The sequence below is a fragment of the Suricata suricatta genome, chromosome 6 (genome assembly GCF_006229205.1).
Source record: "Suricata suricatta isolate VVHF042 chromosome 6, meerkat_22Aug2017_6uvM2_HiC, whole genome shotgun sequence".
NCBI classification, from domain to species: Eukaryota; Metazoa; Chordata; class Mammalia; order Carnivora; family Herpestidae; genus Suricata; species Suricata suricatta.
The window spans coordinates 128,705,626-128,728,746 of record NC_043705.1 but is presented as its reverse complement, the minus strand read 5'-3'; positions in this window follow the sequence as shown (position 1 = coordinate 128,728,746).

Sequence of the window (23,121 nt, the reverse complement as noted above, 5' to 3'; positions counted from 1 at the left end):
CTCTGTGCTGACAGCTCAGAGCCTGGAGCCTGCTTCTGATTCTGTGTGTCCCTCTCTCTCTGCTCCTCCCATACTCATCATCTGTCTCTCTCTGTCTCTAAAAATAAATAAATGTTAAAAAATTAAAAAAAAAATAAATGTGAAGTTTCAACTTGTGAAAATTGACAATCCTAGGAAATAAGGCATCCATCACCTGGCTTCTGAAAGAGCAATAACAGAGATGATTGCTCAGTAATTAATAAAAAATAAGCATATTATGGATATAGATAGACAATAAAACAAAACAAAACAACAACAACCTTAAGAGAGATCTGAGGAAACAGAAGGTAGCTGCGTCCCAGTGTGGATAAAATTATTATAAAGGACTGTCTGCTGTGGTCACAGACAGGGAATGGATGATAGCATAGTTTAATGGCTGTGCTTTTTGTGTCACCCTCTTTACCCTCAGATCACCATGTCAAGGCAAGCAAGAAGGCAAAAGAAAACTGACACATAACACCAAGGCACTGCTTGAGACCAAGATGAAATACAAATAGTAACAACAGGTGGACTGTGCAGTCCCTGAAAACTATCTACTGGTGAAGATCCCTAAAGGACCACACATGTTTACTGTGATCCTTCTAAGACCACAGTCAGCCTCCAACTGTTCTCCCCACTCCTCTTACTAAACTCGATCTGACTCCAGGACCCCAGTCTTGCTGGCTCTACATCCTTTTCTACAATTATCACAACCTAAAATTATCCATATCTTCCAAGTAATTGAATAATGAACAACTTTTGCCACAATATTGTTTGACCAACCTCTTTCCTTATGTGTAATTTTTTATGGCTGAGCTCAGTAAGAACCTGTAAACACATGAAGTTAGAGATAAATGGAGTGGTTGAGTCCAGAATATGAAGACAGAGCCTCTCTCCCTAAAGTGTACCCTATAGACACATATAAGAGCATAATATACATGGCCTACACTTTTCCCCACACCACACTGAGACACAACCAGTTTATACATAAATTCACAGAGAACAGTTTATCGGATTCCTAAGAAATCAAGAGCAGCTAACATCGTAGTTGGTGAGGAGCAGCCATCACTTGAATTTGTGGGGAGGGGAATGCTGGATGCTGGCGTGAGTGACCAAGTCTTGTCTGTACTTGGGGACGATTATGACGCACTCTTGTTATCAACCTCCCTTCATCATGGTCCCAGAGTGATCTTGTCTGATGTTGGTGTCCTGTGGGATTATTTTCGGCCAACAGGAGGGTATCGCCTGTGGCTGTGAGTGCCAGGCTGGCTCCCTGGGACAGTGAGTCTCAGATGGTAGTGTCGGGGAGCGCCTACCGCCCTTCCTATATTCTCTTGCTCAAAATATATCCTCTTAGCATCAGGTACCCCAAAATATACTATCAGTGTCCTTTTTTCCTAAAAAAACAAGCATCTCATGAATTATTTTCCATATACTAGATAATTTATCCATTGGCTAGAAAGCAGTCTATATGCAAAAGTGATATCAAAACGTATACCTTTATGTGTGTTCAGACTTGTGTAATGTTCTACTGAATATTCTAAACTAAATAGGGAAAGACAGTCTTAGTTTCTTTAGTCATGTTTACTCAAACCTTCACCACCTGGCTCTCTTAATGCTGTTTCTTATACTAATTTCCTTTTTTCCTGCATTTGGTAGTTTCCATTAGGTTCTCCACCTCTAGTATCACTCAGTCTGTGAGCAGTGATCATTATATTTTCAAAAAGAACCTTTATGATTAAATTATATTCATTTTTATAATTATAAACAGTTAATATTTAAATACTAGTTTCTCATGCCTTATAAATGGATTGCAAATTGGAATTCCCTTCCACTAGCTGAGTCAAAGTGAAATTTCCTTCTAAATTCCTACCATTCATGCACAAATATGAGAACATTCCCAAACATGCTCCTACATTTTAATCTCTACACTGCTGTTTCTATTCTCTCCTCTGCCCTTACCCAGCTCATATATTTTTCTTCCTATGAGTGTACTAGCTTATCAGTCCAAATACAGCACAAATTTCACATTCTACAGCCTTGAAGTTGACTCATGGTTTTCCTGTTAATTGATAAATCAGTTAGTTCCCTTGACAGGATATCATATGCTGTTCAGTACAGATGGCCTCTGTGCCTCTCTTATTTTTCAACTGTGTTATATGTTTATTGTAGGCACATACTAGTCATCATTCAAATTTTCAATATAAAATTCTAGTCTAGACAGTATCCTTCATTTTCACAAGTTCTCAAAAAAGAAAAAAAACTCCCTTGAATGAAAAGTTGAATTGTATTCTGGATTAATAAGTAGAATGCTAAAGTCTATGTATTTCCATTTTGGCACATAGTCAATTTCAGGCAGCTTTTCTGAAATCTTTACCCTCCCTTTATTTCACCCATCCCCCCACCCACTTCTCCTCTGGCAACCACCAGTACTCTGTATTTAAGTCTGTTTTTTTGTTTCATTTTTCCTTTGTTCATTTGCCTTGTTTCTTAAACTTCACATATGAGTGAAGTCATATAGCATTTGTCTTTTGTATTTTTCTGTCTGACTTATTTCACTTAGCAGTATATTCTGTAGCTCTATGCACATTGTTGCAAATGGCAAGATCTCATTCTTTTTTATGGATAAGTAATATTCCACTGTATCGATAAGCACCCAGGAGTGCAAGTACTGGATCACATGGTAGTTCTATGTTTAATTTGTAAGGAATCATCATACTGATGTCCACAGTGGCTGTACCACTTTACATTCCCACTAACAGTGCATGAGAGTCCCTTTTACTGTTATGTGTTTTATTTCTAATTATTTCTTGTTTTTTTTTTTATGCTAGCCATTCTGACAAATGTAAGGTTATATCTCATTTCAACTTGCATTTCCTTGATAATTAGTGATTTGGGGCATCTTTTCATATGTCTGTCGGCCATCTATATGTCTTCTTTGGAGAAATGTCTATTTAGGTCCTCTTCCTATTTTTAATTGGATTATTTGGGTGGGTTTTTTGGTGTAAAATCTATTCTTTTTATAAGTATACTAATATATATTGATGTGCCACATCTAAGAAAAATAAATTTGAAAGTTCCTATCAGCAGCAACTATTTGACCAGCTTTCAACTAGTGTTTTCTAGTTATTGATAGAAATGATAATCAGTTAACAATTTGTGAAAAAACCAATCAATAACAATGTTATTCTTTTACCATGACCCCAAGCTTTCAGTTTTGGAAAACTAATAGGGAAGATTAACTTTATAAATGAAAATACTGTCTAAAAACTAGACACAAATAACATTTGGGGGTAATCACATGTATTTTATATAGTGTAAGGATATTATACCTATTTGTATGTATATGTTCATGGGAATATAATGATCTTAGACATGTTCTAGGGGAAATAAACATATGAACCTCAATAATATAAGAGGAATGAAATGTTAAATACAAGGGGGATTGGAATGGCATAGATGATCATTAATGGTGCAGAGGAAATGTTGTAGGGCCTCTAAATAATGATCTGATTTATAGGGGGTAAGAGCAACAACCTAGAAAAAAAGACTGGAGAAGTATCATACTCCAGTTAGAGATAATTTCAATATGAGAGAACCACAGAGAGTAAAATTGCAAAAGAGAGTATTGAATGTCTATATATTCAATTTGAATTGTATGAATTGTCAGCAATCAGTAAATAAAATATAGCTTATATTCAAAGAAAAACAATTTAATAATTTTAAAGTAACTATAGTTGACCCTTCCATAATGCAGGGGTTAAAGAAATGAATCCATCCCCCTACACAATCAAAAAATCTGTGATTAACTTTTGCCTCTTTCAAAACTTAACTATTAATGGCCTACTCTTGAATGAAAGGCTTACCAATAACATAAGCAGTTGATTAACATGTATTTTGCACATTACATGCATTATATAGTGTATTCTTAGAATAAAGTAAGGGAGAGAAAAGAAAATGCTATCAAAAAATCACAAGAGTAAGGAAATACATTTATAGTGCTGGACTGAAAAAAATTGACATATAAGTGAACTCTCATAGTTCAAACCTATGTTGTTCAAGGATCAAATGTACAGAGTTTAGGAAGAAATGTAGGTAGAGAAAATAAGTCTACTGATGCATCTAGCTATGAGTACAAAAAAAAAAAAACAACCCCAAAACAAACTTCTTTCTTTCCTGAATCATTGCCCCATTGAGAAATGCAGAGGTTCCGTTCATTTTTCCCCCTGTAGACATAATTGCAGTATTATTGCAGGGAATCCAGTCCCTGCTCTATTTTCATCCATTTTGCCCTGGACCCAAAGATTTAACACTCTTTCATATCTCTGTTTCTCTTTTCTTTTCTTCCTTTTCTTTCCCTTTCTCTTTTCTTTTCTTCTTTTTTACAAGTTCTGCTCTCACAATAGTTGATTTCCTTATCGGACATTGCATAAGTCTTCTCTAAAAAGTACTGCTGCAGGTACAGTATGCTTCTATAGGTTGTAGAAGGATTCACTGTAAATATTTAAAGCACAATAAAGTTGCTTTTTTAATTTATAGAATAATTCCTTTGTCTTAATGGGTTCTGAAACATGTCTTCATGTGCTAAGATGGAAATAATGTGTGAAACATTTGATTGTGCCTCCCTCAAGTTCCCTTAGATATCCAGAGTTAAAAGAACAAGTGACCAGGAAGACTTTCAGTTTTTACCCTTTCCTACATTTGAGTTATCTGCATACAGTTGGCCTATGACATCCAAAGATTAGAACATACAAATCTATGTGTGTTTGCCTCTCTAGCTCCACCATACAAATAAATGTAAATCACTTGATGGCCAGGAATGCTTTCTGTTCATTATTTAAAACCTAGTGTTTCAACTTCTACTATAATTATTCAGCTTGGTATATTTTACCTTGTTAAAGTAATAACACACTGTCTTATTTTATTGTAGCTATTTACTCTATAGATTTTCCTTATCATTAAAAGAATTGTTTACATTTATTTATTTTTGAGAGACAGAGAGAGACAGAGAGTGAACAGAGGAGAGGCAGAGAGAGAAAGAGACACAGAATCTGAAGACAGGCTCCAGGTTCTAAGCTAGCAGTCAGCGCAGAGCCCGACATGGGGCTCGAATCCATGTTGGACACTGGGAGCCACCCAAGCGCTCCAAGATTTTCCTTATTATCAAAAAAAAAACATATATCTGAGTACATTATATAATAATAAAAAACACAAGCGGGTGCATGGGTGGGTCAATTGGTTAAGTGTCTGATTTTGGTCCAGGTAAGATCTCAAGGTTTGTGAGTTTGAGCCCTGCATCAGGCTATCTACCATAGGCACAAAACCTGCTTCAGATCCTCTTGCTCCCCTGAGCCCCTTCCCCACTCATGTTCTCTCTTTTTCTCTCTCAGAATAATAAAATAAACATTAAAAAAACACACAGAGAGCTCCCACAAAACAACACACACTCTAACATGCCCAATGCAAATGCAGTAACTATCCATGTGATTTAACAGAGATAGAAAGATACATCTCTCTGTATTCTTTAGGTTAGGCACTATTCCACATGATTTTGCTTAAAAGCTCATTGCCAAATTCTTAGCACATTTTTACCTCTTCAACTGCTTATTCATGTAGATCACTATAAGCCTGCAGGCTGCCTAGGTTGCTGAGGTCAACCCAAGGGTAGTTCTGTATTGCTGTTGTCAGCATTTCAGTCTCAACTGAGATGATTCAGTTCAATCTCATATTTAACCTTCGACTTCAAGCTTATCTTTGTCTAAAATGCTTTGCAGACACTTTAGAACAACACATCATTTACATATCATCATCCCACTCCAGTCCCAAACTACAACTATCAGGATACAGTAGCAGCAGGATTATTGCTTAAGGGACTTGGGATGATGTTCCTTCTGAGGAAGTCGAAAGAGTTTTATAGTGGACCAAAGCAGTTTTAAGACTCTTGGATAAATATAATAAGGTTTTGATTAAAAGTTCCTATTAAAATAAAAAAGTGAATAAAAATGAGACAGATGAAAAATACCAAGATGAATTGTAACATCTTGGTATTTGTTATTATTAAGTTATATCCAATAGCACAGTAATGAATTCATTTTTATAAAAATCAATAGCTATACCCTCTCTCTCTTTAAACATTAATATTTTATGCAAGGTTTAATGTTTTGGATGTCCACCACAAAAGACATTGCTATTTGATGATGTATAGTGAAGAAGCACTTTAACACATTAAACAAGTAACTAATTGTTCTAAAGATGATAATAATGACTTTATGGGCTGAAAATATCTTTATACTGTTACTAATGGGCTCATTTTTAAGAAAGCGAAAATTTTGCTATAAACATTATAATCTGCATTAGGGATGGCTGATTAGAAGAATGATCTCAATTATCCTTATCTTGCTTATGTTGAATCACTGGATTAAAAATTTTAAGAAATTTATGTTGGGCTTAATAGGCAAATGTATAAATGACATCTATTGGTCTTTTTCTCCATAAATCTCCAAACTTTCTATCTGTTCCCAAAAGAAAATAAACAGATTTTAATAGTATTCTCTATGAAAATGAATTACCCCAGATTTCAGTTTATTCACCTATTAAAATGCAATAGGTGATAGAAATCCATTTATTCTTCCACTGATTCATTCCAGCTGACACTTAAAGAATACAAACTTAATTCTTCCTGGAACACTCTATGGGAATGTGTCAGAAGAAAACTGGAGAAATCACTCGGTCCTTAGGGAATCATGTGAAAATAAGAATAGTAGCTACAATGTGTGTCAAACTTCATATATTTCTTCTTTATACTCTATGTAAATTACACATAAAATATTATGCTACATGTGTATTATATATGCATATATGTAAAATCTTAATATTCAAATATAAATACCACAACACTATTTCCTTAGAATCAGAGCCTTATTATTAATTGTTATAGGGGCACCTGGGTGCCTCAGTCAGTTCAGTGTCGGACTTCAGCTCAGGTCATGATCTCACAGTTCATGGGTTCCAGCCCTGTGTCAGGCTCTGTGCTGGCAGCTCAGAGCTTGGAGACTGCTTCTGATTCTGTGTGTCCCTCTCTCTCTCTGCCCCTCCCCTGCTCATGTACTGTCTCTCTCTGTCTCTTAAAAATAAATAAATGTTGGGGCACATGGGTGGCTCAGTCAGTTAAGCGTCCGACTTCAGCTCAGGTCATGATCTCCAGGTTCGTGGGTTTGAGCCCCACATCCGGCTCTGTGCTGACAGCTAGCTCAGAGCCCAGAGCCTGCTTCAGATTCTGTGTCTCCCTCTCTCTCTGACCCTCCCCTGCTCACGCTGTCTCTCTCTGTCTCTCAAAAATAAATAAAAATCATTAAAAAATGTAAAAAAAAATAAATGTTAAAAAAGATTAATTGTTCTTTTAAGCTATGCACATACTTAGAAAAGTGGTCAAGACTAATTTATTTGGTAATTGCACATACAAGTATGTCACTTTCCTTAGAAATAAATTTTTACAAATTATAAACAAATTAAAAGACAATGTAAGTTATACTTTTCCTAATAACACATATGTATATTCTATTTTAATCACAACTTATAGCAGCTAGTGATCTAATAGTTTCAAAAAGATGTTTTGATATAGTTCTTAATAATAATTTTTAAATAAATTTGAGTTTTTAGAACTTGTTTAGATTTACAAAAAGAATGCTGCATGGAGAAACCACAGTTTCAATGCACCTTTTATGCTCCATCTAATCCACATATTATTAATATCTTACACCAGTACGCATGGCACATTTGTTCCAATCAATGAGCAAAGGTTGATGCATTGTTACGAACAACCACATTTTATTTAGGCTTCCTTAGTTTCTAACCTAATGTGTTTTTCTGTTCCAGAATATCATTGAGGAATAACATTATATTTAGTTGTCATGTCCCTTAGATTCCTATGCCCTGTGACAACTGCACATATTTCTTGGTTTTGTTGATTTTGACAGTTTTGAGATGCACTGGCCAGGTATTCTGTGGATTGTCCCTCATTTGGGATTGCTTTGGTAATTTTGTCATGATTAGACTAGTGTTACTCATTTTGGGCAAGGAAGTTCACAAAGGTAAAGTGTCTCTGTCATCACACGGTATCAAAATTATATACTATCAACGTATGGTCACCGCTGATATTGACCTGATTCATCTGGCTGAGATACTGTTTGTCTAAAGTTACATTTTCTATACTGCACTTTTTGGAAGAAGTTATATGCAGAACACATCTAAGGAGTGACAAGTTATGCTCCATCTCCTTGAGGGTAGAGTATCTACATATAGTATTTGGAACTGTTCACCATCAAAGATTTATATATTGTTCCTCTTTATTTATATAATAATTTTATATGAGCATGGAGTCATTCATTTATTTTATCTTTTCAATGTTTATTCATTTTTGAGAGAGAGACAGAAAGAGAGAGAGAGCATGAATGGGTGAGGGGCACAGAGAAAGGGAGACATACAATCCAAAGTAGGCTCCAAATTCTGAGATGTCATGACAGAGTCAGATGCGGGGCTTGAATCCATGAACAACAAGATCATGATCTGAGCTAGAGTTGGATGCTTAACCGACTGAACCACACAGGCCCTCCTAGATTCATACATTTATTTTAAGTAGTCTTTGGGTTACTGTCCAATGTTCTTTTATTTATTTTGTTGCTCAAGTTCTAGTTTAGGCCATCGGAAGCTCTTTCAGTTTGGCCCTTAACTTCTATTCCACACAACTCTCAACATTGTGGATGTGTTAATCTATTATTTGTTTGCTTGCTTTTGAGGACGTTATTACTTTTTGATACTGCAGGATGCTCTATGATTGCCTTGTGTATTTCCTGCCCCAACCTTAGGATCAGCCATTTCTGCAAGAAGTCCTGTTTCTTTTATTGGTGAATGATATAAACAAAATCTCTGTGCTAAGTGTGCTCATTGCTGCTGGAGCATCATGGGAATTGGAGGCAACTTGGGTGCCCATGGCCCAAGATAAGAACTAGGAACAACCAAGTAGATGTGCACTTTAGAGAGATGAATTCATCGTAAAAGAGAATTTACAGTTTTTAGAATTAAAAGGAAGATAGTAAGATATATAACTAATTAATATTCAAGTGAAATACAAAATAAAATATGAGGTTTTGAAATAAATCATTAAACATCCACTTTTGACTATTTCTTATTAAGTTATTTTTACAACCTCTTTTATTCACCATATTCACATTTTAATTTGAAATTGTATTAATATGTTTATATAAATCCATATTAAAATTAGCTTCAAATTTATAGTAAATATTTGTATAGAATATATTCTAATTTTTTCTTCCTTGTTATATCTCTTAACTATTATGACATCCTCTGCTTTGTTATATGTGTTATTTTCTCTAAAGTAAACTTTCAATTATTAATTTTATTATACTTTCTAATATATTTCTTGTTTTCTTATATGTCTTATTTCTTATGTTTTTAATGTTTATTTTTGAGAGAGACAGAGCATGAGTGGGTGAAGTGCAGAGAGATAGGGAGACACAGTTTATGAAGTAGACACCACGTTCCAAGCTGTCAGCAGAGAGCCTGATGGGGGCTCAAACTCACAACCCTTGAGACCATGACCTAGGCTGAAGTCTGTCACTCAATCCACTGAGACACCAGGTGCCCCTGTTAGTGCCTTCTGGATTGATTAATCTGTAATAATTTATTAATGTCATTTATTTATTATTGTGTTATTGGAGTATGAATTTAACCCTAAATGTAACTTTAGGGGAACATAAGTGGTTCAGTTGGTTAAGTGTTGACTCTTAGTTTTGGTTCAGGTGATGATGTCACTGTTTTGTAGGTTCCAGCCCCCAGATTGGGCCTGTGCTGACAGTGCAGAGACTGCTTGGGATTCTCTCTCCTGTCTCTCTGCACCTCCTTTGCTCTCTTCAAAATAAAAACTAAACTTAAAAAATAATTAGAACTTTAATTACCTCTCAAACAATGATATATATTATTGTCTTTTTACACATTTATAACTTATAGCTGTGGACTTAACTTTGTGAAAGGAAAAAAATAAAACATATTATTTTATATATTAAATATATTTCACTAAGTTTTGTTTTAAGTTTTTATTTAAATTCTAGTTAGTTAACATGTACTGTAATATTGGTTTCAGGAGTAGAATTTAGTAATTTATCACTTACATGTAACACCCAGTGATCATCGAAACAAGTGCCTTCATTACTTTCCCATCACCCATTTAGTCCATCACCCACACACCTCTCCTCCAGCAACCCTCAGTTTGTTCTCCATAGCTAAGAGTCTCTTCTATGGATTGCCTTCATGGTTTTCCTTCCTCTATGTTCATCTGTTTTGTTTCTTAAATTCCACATATAAGTTAGATCATATAGTATTTATCTCTTTCTGACTGACTTATTTCACTTAGTATAATACACTCTAGCTTTTTTATGGCTAAGTAATATTCTGTTGCATATATATATGTATATATATATATATATATACTACTATTTTAAGTTTATTAATTTATTCTTGAGAGAGGGTGAAAGAGAGAGAGAGAGAGAGAGAGAGAGCGAGCATGAACTAGGGAGGAGTAGAGAGAGAAGGAGAGAGAGACTCCAAGCAGGCTTCACACTGTCAGGGCCAACCCCAACACGGAGCTCAAACTCACAAACTGTGAGATCATCACCTGAGCCCAAACAAGATTCAACACTTAACCAACTGAGCCACTCAGGCACCCCCCTCCAATCTTCTTTATCCACTCATCAGTCAATGAACATTTGGGTTCTTTCCATAATTTGGCTTTTGGATAATGCTGCTATAAATACCAGGGAGCACATGCTCCTTCCAATAAGTAATCTTTGTCAAAGCAGGAAAAAATATCCAATAGATAAAAGACAGTCTCTTCAATAAATGGTGCTTGGAAAACTGAACAGCAATAAGAAGAATGAAACTGAGTCACTTTCTTACACCATACACAAAAATGAATTCGAAATACATGAAAGACCTAATTTGATACAGGGAACCATCAAAATCATAGAGCAAAACACAGGCAACAATGTCTTTCACCTCAGACACAGCAACTTCTTACTTGATATGTAGCTGAAGGCCAGGGAAATAAAAGCAAAATTAACTATTGAGATTGTCAAGATAAAAATTTCCGCACAGAGAAGGAAAAAGGCAACAAAACTGAAAGGTAGTCTGTAGAATGGGAGAAGATATTTGCAGTTGACACAATAATAAATATTTAGTATCCAAAATCTATGAAGAATTTATCAAACTCAACACCCAAATAACAAATAATCCAGTTAGGAAATGGGCATACGACATGAAGAGACACTTTTCTAAAGAAGGCATCCAGATGGCATCCAGACACATGAAAAAATGCTCAATATAACTCACCATAAGGGAAATACAAATCAAAACCATGATGAGATACCACCTCAAACGGGTCAGAGTGGCTAAAACAAACAACACAGGAAAGGACAGATGTTGGTGAGGATGAAAAGTAGGGGGAATTTTCTTACACTGTTAATGGGAATGAAAACTGGTGCAGCCACTCTGGAAAACAGTGTAGAGGTACTTCAAAAAGTTAAAGACAAACTACCCTATGATCCAGCAATTGCACTACAAGGGATTCACCCAAATATTCTCACAGAGTTCTCAAAGAATATAAAATATAATTATTACTCTTTGGAATTTTCATGTTTTCCAGATACAAGGTTCTCATAATTTTAATGTCATATGAGAATTTGTAAATAGCACATTTCTATGCTAAGAGTGATATAAAAACATATATACATGTATATTATTATTTGTGTTTCTGTGTGTGTGCAATTATGTACACATACAATCTCAGTAAACTAAGGTCATTAATTATATTGTTCAAATTATGTATATCAGTATTAACCTGACCTGTCATTTTGACTCATCATGGCCAAGAACTGAATTCTGTAACTGAAAAGGAATGGTTGACAGTAAGCATATATGCCACAAAAATATTATATAATATATATTTAAATATATATAGTATATATTTTATATGTATTAAATTATAATACATTTATCATTATTTTACAAAAATATTTAAAACTGATTACTGATCTGCCTGTTGCAGTCTACTTATGTGCTCCAGATCTATATCCCATTTTATATTTATATGAAGTCCCCATTCTGCTGTATATAATTTTGTGTTAAACAGATTCCTAATTATTTAATTGTATTTATTATGTATTTTATTAATTATCTTATTTCTTTTTTAAATTAGCCTAGCATTTGTTTGTTTTTAACTTCATAGTTTTACTGATCTACACAATTTTTTAAAAATGGATTTTTCTTGTCACTTTCTGACTTATTTATTGTATTTTTGTGTGTTTTTCTTTCATGTTATGTTCATATACAATATAGGCTAATAGTTGATGGTTACATTCTTTGTAAATCATGAGCACATAAGTTAAGGAGGCATTTATTTCCAACGGGATTTGTATTTGCTTTTGCCACAAGCCACAAGCTACTATCAACCAAAACTGTATTGGAGGACTGGAATTTCCCACACTGCATACATAATATTAAACATCAGCACCAAACCTGTGGGACCTCCTGTTAGTTTGGCTGTTTGTGTATTTATTTCTGAGACCTGTTTCTCCACTTAGAGCCAAGGCCAAGACACAGATTCTTTCTTTCCAATTCCTTATAATGTATCCTATTAGTCAAAGTTCTCCAGAACCAACAGGAGATTTCATACATACATGACTTCATTTTAATGCTGCATAATGTCCATGGTGAGATGTTGCATAGATCATCAATATCTTCCCCTTCTTGCCATCCTTGTTTTTAGGTTCAGCACTAGGTGTCTCAGGAGGGCAGTATGACTACTTCAGACATCCATGAATCAAACATTCTTTAGAGTTTTATATTTTGTTACTTAATTCCTGTAGACTTAAGTCTCTGGAGTATGTTTTTGGGCAGGAGCTATGCTTTATTGCTTGTTTTTCTTTCTCTTTTAATAGAATTTCTAGACTGTCTTCTTCCCCACCCAAAAATGGTTGTAACAATTCATGTTTCTACCAGTGACAAAAAAAGATGGTGTTCACTGGTACTCACATCAGTCTGATTTGTGTTTAATATTTCATTTTTTCTTTGCCTTTCTATGATTTCTAATGAATTTGTCATTTTTTTTCTTTTTGATATGCTTGAAAAATTGACAGTCTGGACCCTTCTCTGTTCTACTTGCATATTTTTAAGTAAATTTGTAAGAATTTTCCTTATAGTACTATTTATTTTGCAATTCTCTTTAATTCTGCCAACTGCATTGTATCTGATGACCAATTATGGTAACTTTTTTGCATAAAAGAACTTAATGTCTTTTATAACTCCCAGAATTAGTGTATTAGCATATTACTCTACTCTGGGTTTTATATGTATTCTGATTGACACTGCTTGGAATTATATGTTCCAGCTTACATAACTTTTAATCTATTTGAAATCTATTTCTTTTGTTGTCAAATTTGGTTATTTGTGATTTATACTTAATTTTATATTTGAGTAAATTATTTTTAATATTTAATTATTTAAAATACTTTAAATTATTTGTTTTATATTTGTTTCTTAAGATATTTATATTTTAAGTTCTTTTTTATTTTTAATTAAAATTTTTTAAATGTTTTATTTATTTTTTAGAGAGAGAGAGAGAGACAGCATGAGCAGGGGAGGGTCAGAGAGAGAGGGAGACACAGAATCTGAAGCAGGCTCCAGGCTCTGAGCTAGCTGTCAGCACAGAGCCCGATGCAGGGCTGGAACCCATGAAGTGTGAGATCATGACCTGAGCCGAACCAGACGCTCAACCGACTGAGCCACCCAGGCTCTTTTGTAAAGGTCTGAGGGAGACAGACACAGCATGAATGGGGAGGGGCAGAGAAAGGGAGAGAGGAGAATCCCATGCAGGCTCCGTGCTGCTAGCACAGAGCCCAACATGGAGCTCGAACTCACGAAACTGGAAAAGCATGACCTGAACTAAAACCAGGAGTCAAATGCTTAACCAACTAAGCCACCCAGGAACCCCTATATTTTAAGTTCTAATAAATTAAGTTTAGGTTTATACACATAATATTTACATAATATTTCTTTAGTAACAACAGCTGTTAAAATATAAGTACGTTAAAACTATGTAGCCTACCTGTGTTTTGCTTCAGAATTATGACTTCAGGTCTCTATTGTAAAATTCTTATGTCTCTTTTTCAGTGAAACTTATATTTTGTCTTCCAAGTATGCCTTAGTAGACCTTTCCTGAGTTCAGTGCCAGGGAATTCAGGACATTGGATGTTACTAGTAAAGACAAAAGAATTTAACAGATCCTTTACCTAAGCTTTGTCATTGCTTATAACTGTTTTATTCTTTATTTTTTTGAAGTTTATTTGTTTTTGAGAAAGAGACAGAGTGTGAATGGGGGAAGGGAAGAGAGAGCGGGAGGCATAGAATTCGAAGTAGGATCCAGGCTGTGAGTTGTCAGCACAGGGCCTGACTTGGGGCTTGAACTTATGAATCATGAGATCATGACCTGAGCCAAAGTCAAGGGCTAAACTGACTGAGCCACCCAGGTGCCCCATAAATATTTCATCCTTAATGAATGCTAAAAAGTATGATATATTAATATATAATTAAGCTTCCAGCTACATACATATTTAGACAAATAGATGATCAAAGAAAGGAAATAAAAATCTTTACAATTTTAATGTCTCCTACGTGTGTATAGATTTTAATGTAATCACATCATCTTTCTTTTAATAATCTGTCTTTAATATTTTAGTATATAATTAAATCTCCACAAATAAAATTATATTGTTTGTATAATATTCAACCATACTTTTGGCAAAACAATTTACCCAGAAACTTTTATTATATGTTTACGAGATTTCAAATTATTCTCTGTGATAAAGATGTAAATTCCTGTCCATATACTTAATGCCTTGGGAGTAATCCCTAAATTCTGATTCCACAGTCAGTTTTGAGATTGTTGATAGCATTGCTAAATTCTTTCTAAAAATAGTTGTACTATAGTACAACCTATGATGGAAATAATTATATGTTGTTGTCTACTCTATTTGGAACACCAGATTGGATATGTTAATAATAGTTCTTAAAAAGCACATGCTATTAAAAGACTGCAATAAGTAAATTCACATTAGTTACATCTAATCCTTTTTTATTTCCTTTCCTTGACGAATAGAAAATTTTTGATATTTCTGTATCTAAACCAACATCTATTGCATTGCCTGCCACAAACTCAATATACTTTGAGTGAATAAATGCTTAACATCTATGATTTTTGGTCCTTTCAAATTTGTAGTAAAGAGTTATATCTTTCCTTGAATACTGAAACAGCATTGTTTAGTTGAAAATACAATCTTTTTCTAAATTTCCCTTTGAAAAACATTCTCAAGGACCCTCAAAATGTCTTACACAGGTTCACAGTTGTATATGAGAAATAGAAAATAAGATGGGTTTCTGGTGTCATACAGAAATGGATCCTGATAGCCTTTCAAAAGCTGAATTATAATTAACTGTAATATTATATTAGTTTTTATGTTTTTATTTATTTTATAGAAAGAGAAACAGTGTGATCAGGGGGAGGTCAGAGAGAGAGGGAAATACAGAATCCAAAGACAGGCTCCAGGCTCTGAGCTAGCTGTCAGCACAGAGCTCGAGGTGGGGCTCGATCCCATGAACCGTGAGATCATGACCTGAGCTCGGATGCTTAACCAACTGAGCCATCCAGGTGCCCCAATATTATATTAGTTTTAAGTGTGCCACACTGATTTGACATATTTGACATGACAAAGTAATCACTACAGTAGGTCTAGATACAATCTGTTACCATAGTAAGTTATTTCAATACTGTTGACTCTCTTGCCGATGCTGTGCATGTGACTTACTCATGTTATAACTGGAGGTTTGCACCTCTTAGTCACCTTCACCCTAGTTCACTCTTCCCCACACTCCTCTCCCCTCCGGCTATCATCAGTTTGCTCTCTGTGTTTGAGTCTGTGTCTCTTTCACTTTGTGGTTTGACCTGTCTGATGATTACTGCATCCTTCAGGACCGGTACACTGACTTTTTCAAGGCAGCAGTCCGGCACATACCTCTGGTATTCGGGATTTGAAGAAATGCCTCCATTAACACGGCTGCTGAAGCCTGCTCTCATCAGTCTCTTGCTTGTGGAGCTTAAAATATAGTACAGTTGTCTGCTCATTTACTGAAGCCACTGTGGTTCTCAAACATAAATGAGGTCACTCGTTCCCATGTCACATACGGTGAAGGTTGTCTCATAGCAAAAACTATTTGGTTCTCAGTCTTACTTATCCGCACTTCCAATTCACAGATCAGCACACATACCACAGAGATTCATTTTTTCTCCCAACATGTGGTCAACAGATCTGAGTTATGCCAGGCTATTCTGTGACCAAATAATAACTCTTCAATGTTCAGCGACCATGGTGAGGTACTCAGATGACTCAATTCATTCTCTTTTTGATGGCAAATTATTTCCCAAATTACTTCTCAGAGACAATTTTGGGCTTTTTCTTTTAATTATCTTGGTCGTTGTGAATTAATTCATCTAAATAATTTAATTTTTGATGAAATTTAATTACCAAGAGATGGAATTATGAAATCCTTATTCTTCTAGGAAAATGTGCACTATTACAGTCCTAAAACAGCCAAGTGCTTTGGTGAGGGGGACTGTGGTAGATACACTTGCAGAAGTGACCCTGTATCGTCAGAATGGACTGATACACAGTCCCTAGTGGAAATCGAAAAAGTTCTAGCTTTGCAATAAGGGATATTCACATAATTATTTTCAGGGCAAAGGGATAATATCTAAAAGATATTACCATTCAGAGACAGAAAAAACATACTGATCGTTAAATAATTTTTAAAGTAGTGCCACCCAAGAGTTTCTTTTCCAGAATTACTTTTCTTCTTTTAACCAATGAATGAATGAATAAATAAATAAACCAAAATCAAACTATATCATATAGCAAGTTTAAAAGTTACCTTTATTTTTTTAATTTTTTTTTTAAATTTTGAGCAAGCACCTACTTGCATGTGAGAGGGGAGGGGCAGAGAGAGAGAGGGGAAGAGAGAATTCCAACCAGGCTCTGCCCCATCATTGAAGAGCCCGACATAGTACTCGATCTCATGAACCATCAGATCATGACCTGAGCTGAAACCAAGAGTTGGTCGCTTAACTGACTGAACTATTCGGGTGCCCCTAACATTTACATCCCAAAGTTTTAAAACGACAAAAAAAAAAAAACTATACGTAAGCAGTGTGTCATATCACAAAGACTTGTTATATATTTGACAAAGGAGGTTATTTATATATTTGGTTGGAAGGAAAAATAAAAAAGTAAGAATGAAAATGACAGAGTAGCTCAGAGAATTATAATGAGTGTCTTTTAAAATCATTTCTAACTGTAGGTGACCAATCTTATTACTTGAACATTTTGTGTCTGTGTCCACATTTCCTTTATGCCTCTTTTTTGTCCTTCATGGGAGATGAAAATATTTCATAGTCACTCTATAAACAAGGAGTTCATCTGTTAATGTCAATGGAAAGTTTATTAATGTATAAGTTATATAGCCTACATCCACACATATGTCATATCATGTGACAAGGTACCATTTGTTATACAAACTTCCACACCCAGACATATGTCGATTCACACAGCAGAATACAAATATATCAAAAATGAATTTTGTGAAAGGTTATTTTCTGAGACAAGTAAATTATTTAATTACTTAAGTAAACTTGTAAAGCAGGTGTGCTTACAGATCTATTTGCTTCTCATAGTGAAACAGACATAACTTAGTTACTATAAATAATGGTTTTATACTATGCTAAATGGAACATTTTCCATTACTACATTTAAGTTTAAAAAGTAGATAGATAAACTAGATTTATAACTTCTCAAGCAAAATGACATAGTAAACAAGGTCAGAAAAATAATATATTTCCATATGTCTGAGAGAAAGCCTGTGTTCTATAGATGCCATGTTAGGATGATAAATTGAAAGTAGTACACTACTTGCATAAAAGTTTAAGGACACATTTCTGATATATTCATTTTCTTCAGGTGGATATCCGAATGTGGCAAAGTTATATTACTATGGAACTTGAAGAAAATTAGTTTTCCCCCCTTAAAAAATAGCAGCATTTCATTACTATCTTTCAAATATGTATGCCTATTTTGCAGTTGAATAAATCAACAAAAGAAGGAATAATGTAAAATTAATGCTAATTTTGGTAAAATAGGAAATTGTCAAAATACTTCATTTTAAATTTTCTACAGAAAAATGTTACTTAGGAGTTCTAAATTAGTATAAGTATGTAACAAATGCTTTTAGGTCTTTATTAATTGTTTTCCTTCTTCATTCATTTTTGTCCAATTCTTTCAACACATAAAAACTGTGAAACATTCTAAAGTAAATTTATGTAATTGAAATAATGTAACTGATTTGTATTTCTCTGTATTTTCCTGATGATAAGTGATGGTGAGTGTCATCTTTTCATGTGTCAGTTAGTCATCTGTATGTCTTCTTTGGGAAAATGTCTATTCATGTCTTCTGCCCATTTCTTAACTCAACTATTTGTTTTTTTAAGTGTTTAGTTTAGTTTTAAAAGTTCTTTACTTATTTTGGATACAAACCCTCTATCAGATATATCATTTGCAAATATCTTATCCTGTCTCTAAGTTGCCTTTTGGAATTATTGGTTGTTTCCTTTGCTGTGCAGAAGCTTTTTATTCTGATGAGGTTCCAAGAGTTTATTTTTGTTTTTGTTTCCTTTGTCTGAGGAGACATATCTAGTAAGAAGTTATTATTGCTGATATGAAAGAAGTTACTGCCTGTATTCTCTAGGATTTTTATGATTTCCTGTCTCACATTATGGTTTTTAATTTCATTTTGAATTTATTTTTGTGTTTGGTGTAAGAAAGTGGTACAGTTTCATTGTTTGGCATGTGGTGGTCTAGTTGCTCCAATGCCATTTGTTGAAGAGACATTAGATATTCTTTCCTCCTTTGTCAATGATTAATTTCCCATATAGTTGTGGGTTTATTTGGGGGTTTCATTCTGTTCCATTGATCTATGTGTCTGTTTTTGTATCACTATCGTACTGTCCTGATCACTACAGTTTTGTAATACAACTTGAATTCTGCAATTGTGATGCCTCCACATTTGCTTTTATTTATCAAGGTTGATTTGGCTATTCAGGGTCTTTTGTGGTTCTGTACAAATTTTAGGACTGTTCTAGCTCTGTGAAAAATATTTGTGGTGTTTTGATAGGAATTATATTCCATGTTGATAGACCTAGAGTATATTGTGCTAAGCAAAATAAGTTAAGAGAAAGACAAATACCATGTGATTTCCCTCATATGTGGAATTTAAGAAACAAAACAAAAGAACATGGGAGATGTAAAAAAAGGAGGAGGCAAAACAAGAAACAGACTGTTAACAAGTTGATGGCTATTGGAGGGCAAGTGGGTGGGGAGATGGGTTAAATAGGTGATGGGGATTAAGAAGGGCACTTGTGATGAGCACTGTATGATGTATATAAGTGATGAATCAATAAATTGTACACCTGAAACTATTATTACACTGTATCTTAACTAACTGGAATTTAAGAAAAAACTTGAAAAATAAAAGAAGTAATGCAATTGAATAAATGCCATAAGAAATACATGAAAAATAAAATTAAGTAAGCAAAGCAAGAGCACATAACAATAACCCTTATCTAATAAGGAAATGCCTGTAGTTTAATGAATTAATTATTCATTTTGAATAACTTGCTATAATACTAGTCACAGTAAGTTTTACATTTAAAATTTTCAGACTTAATGTTTTCTATAAATGTGTAATAATCTCATTTTGTTTTCTTTTAATTTCAAATATATGTGTGTATGTATTTTTATTTTTCCTTTGGAAAATACTATCTTGATGATATGTATTACTCTGTTATGCATAAACATATATAAATTTACTAGCAACTCTTAAGAAATATATTCATATTCAGAATAATAGGAATTATTTGAGCTGGATTCAGTTAGTTATGGTAATACAGAAAAAGGGAAATAGGCTATAATAGTTGCTCATGCTAATATTTGAATGGGTATGTTTTCTTTAATTGTTTAATAGACAAAGTATTTTAATTTATATTTGGGTAGTTTTTTGCTTTGTTTTTCATTTTCAGTTTTATAAATCAAAAATTGTCTCAAAAAAGTCAAAGGTGTTAAATGGTATTTCAGATGTCTCCTAGATAATATCTATTCAAATTACTTATACAAGTTATTACACACCTGACTACATATTGGCTCCTATATCACTTGAGAAGGTTATACTTTTATATGTGAATTTCATCACTTTCCCACTCTCTTACCTATAAGTTTACTCTTCCGACTTTGTTTGTCATAGAGGGAATGACTTGTTGCTTCCTTTTAGACTCATCAAAGGTAATTATATGTTGGGGCACCTGGGTGGCTCAGTCGGTTAAGTGTCCGGCTTCGGCTCAGGTCATGATCTCAGGGCTTGTGGATTCAAGCCCCGTGTCAGGCTCTGTGCTGATGGCTAGCTCAGAGCCTGGAGCTTGCTTCAGATTCGTTGTCTCCCTCTCTCTGACCCTCCCCTGCTTGCACTGCCTCTCTCTGTCTCTCAAAAATAAATTTAAAAACATTTTTAAAAAAAGGTAATTATATGTCTATCATTTTCTATCTGTTTTTAGATCAAAATTCATTAATTACTGCATAAATGTATTAATTACTGTAAGATCAAGATATACACATTTATGAATAATAAGTGTTTCTATACTTGCCAAACATATATATAGAAGTGTATGTATATACCAGTGTATATATATCTCCAAATCTCCATTCCACACATTCAGCTGGAGGGCACATGGATGTGATTTGCTCCTAACAAGACATCTCAACAGGCATTTACTTAAAGCCTTTGTGAAAATTTTAGCTTATATGATATGTATCCCTCATAGTCAGATCTCCAATATTCTGAACCAGTGTAGTATGTGGTATCATCTTCTCCTCATGCATTGCTATTTTTTTCTCTCAACAAATCATATTATAGATATTACCTCTCCTACAATAAATGATTTTCAGTTCCTCCCACTCCCACCCTCAACCCATTAATTATACCATTGTCCAATTAAAGTAACCTGTGTTCTTTAAAGAAGAGTAATTGGTCTTGATATATATAAAGGTGACAAGACTGTAATATTTAATTGCTTTGGGGGAATAATATTTTATAAATGTGTGGACTGATATGAAACTATACAAGGAAATCAACCTAAAAGGACTCCTATACGTAATATTTGCAAAGTTGTAATGATACAAAATTTTGTACAAACACACACACACACACACACACACACACACACATATTCAACTAAAATGATAGAGTAAGATGGCAGCTTACACAGATAAGGAAAATGAAAACTGAACATAACGTGTACTCAAATATTTGTAATGCATATTACTATATTATCTAAATTTTTGTTGTAAATATTGAATATTAATCACTCTAAATTATGTAATTCCCTTACTCAAGATTTGGTTGACTTCTAGGTTTCCAGCACTTTGTTGAACATTTTAAATGATAAACAAACATTTAAATAGAATTAATAATTATATTTAGAAATACAGTATTATTTTGTATAAGATAATGTAAACATGTGAAATGGTGAAATGATTTACCTTATTAAGGTGGTTTTGTAAAACTTTATAAATAGAAGATATGTACAATATCAATTTTTAGATTGACAATGATTTGGGCATTATAGACCTATACACACATGCCTATCTATAAAGTATAAATACCTCTCTATTTATACATCAAATACAGACTACATGATAAATGCACACTACCATATTCCAAGGTGAATATCCTTAGAAGAGTTCTATTTGGATTTTATACCCATTTTCCAGGAGACTAGTCTTATAGTTACCCAAAATAATTTTATGGATACCAAGAATAATTTTAACATAGTAATGAGTTAGTCTATATCTGAGATGCTGTATCCTGAGACAAAGTCTTAATTGTCAAGGAGATTGAGGGGTGATTCGAGTAGAGGACAGGTAGTGTCAGAAAAAGGAGGTATCTGATCCTGTACTGCAAGTCATGGCTAAGGGTAGGTTTTTCCTCGTGGTTTTGGATCTTGATAGACAAGGGCTCTCAAATGACAATAAAATGAATGTAGTCATCCGTGGCTTATTCAAATGCGTCTGGAATAACTAGAAAACAATACAGCAGATTGAATTTGCTTTTGTGGTATATATTTGAGGCCTCATTTATAGTCATAGACCTAGGCTTTCAACTAACAACCAGGGGAAATCTGGAGGGAACTTATTTTTACTTTGCCTTCCATTGCTCCATAACATACTTTGGTCAGGATTTCATCTGCATGACTCCACTCACTGTCTAGAATTCCTCAATGAGTTCAATGAGTTCGTAATCATGGACACATAAAACTCATTAGATTCCTTGATCTTATTCATTTCTCAGTAAATTTTCTATTAGAAACTTTCTTCCTCTTAGCATTCTCTCTACTTTGGCTTAAAAAAAAACACAAAAACAAACATTCTCACTAGGTCCCCATCCTTAAAACACGGATGTCTTGGCCCCCTCACTCTAAAAGAAAGCTTAATCACTCATTCTGTATCTTTATCCTACAGTATTTTTTTTCTAAATCTAGTAAAATGGATGCAACATGAATGACCTATAAGTGTCAGAAAGTCACTATGTCACACCCTATGCTCACTAGCAGTCACAATAGAGCCCCTTTCACTCTATACTTTCCATCATAAGGAATGTCAACATCCTCATAAGTCAAAGAATCTTAAAACTGGGAGTCATCCTAGATACTTCTCATTCTTTGTCCACCTATTTCAACGTAGTCCCATGTTTCTGCACGTAACATCTTTCAACATTCATCTCTGACTTACATTTTATTCTCACATGGATTATTATAGTAGATTCCTAATTGTCCCCTGGCCTAAAAATATCAATTCCTTACCTTGTTATACCCCAAACATACTT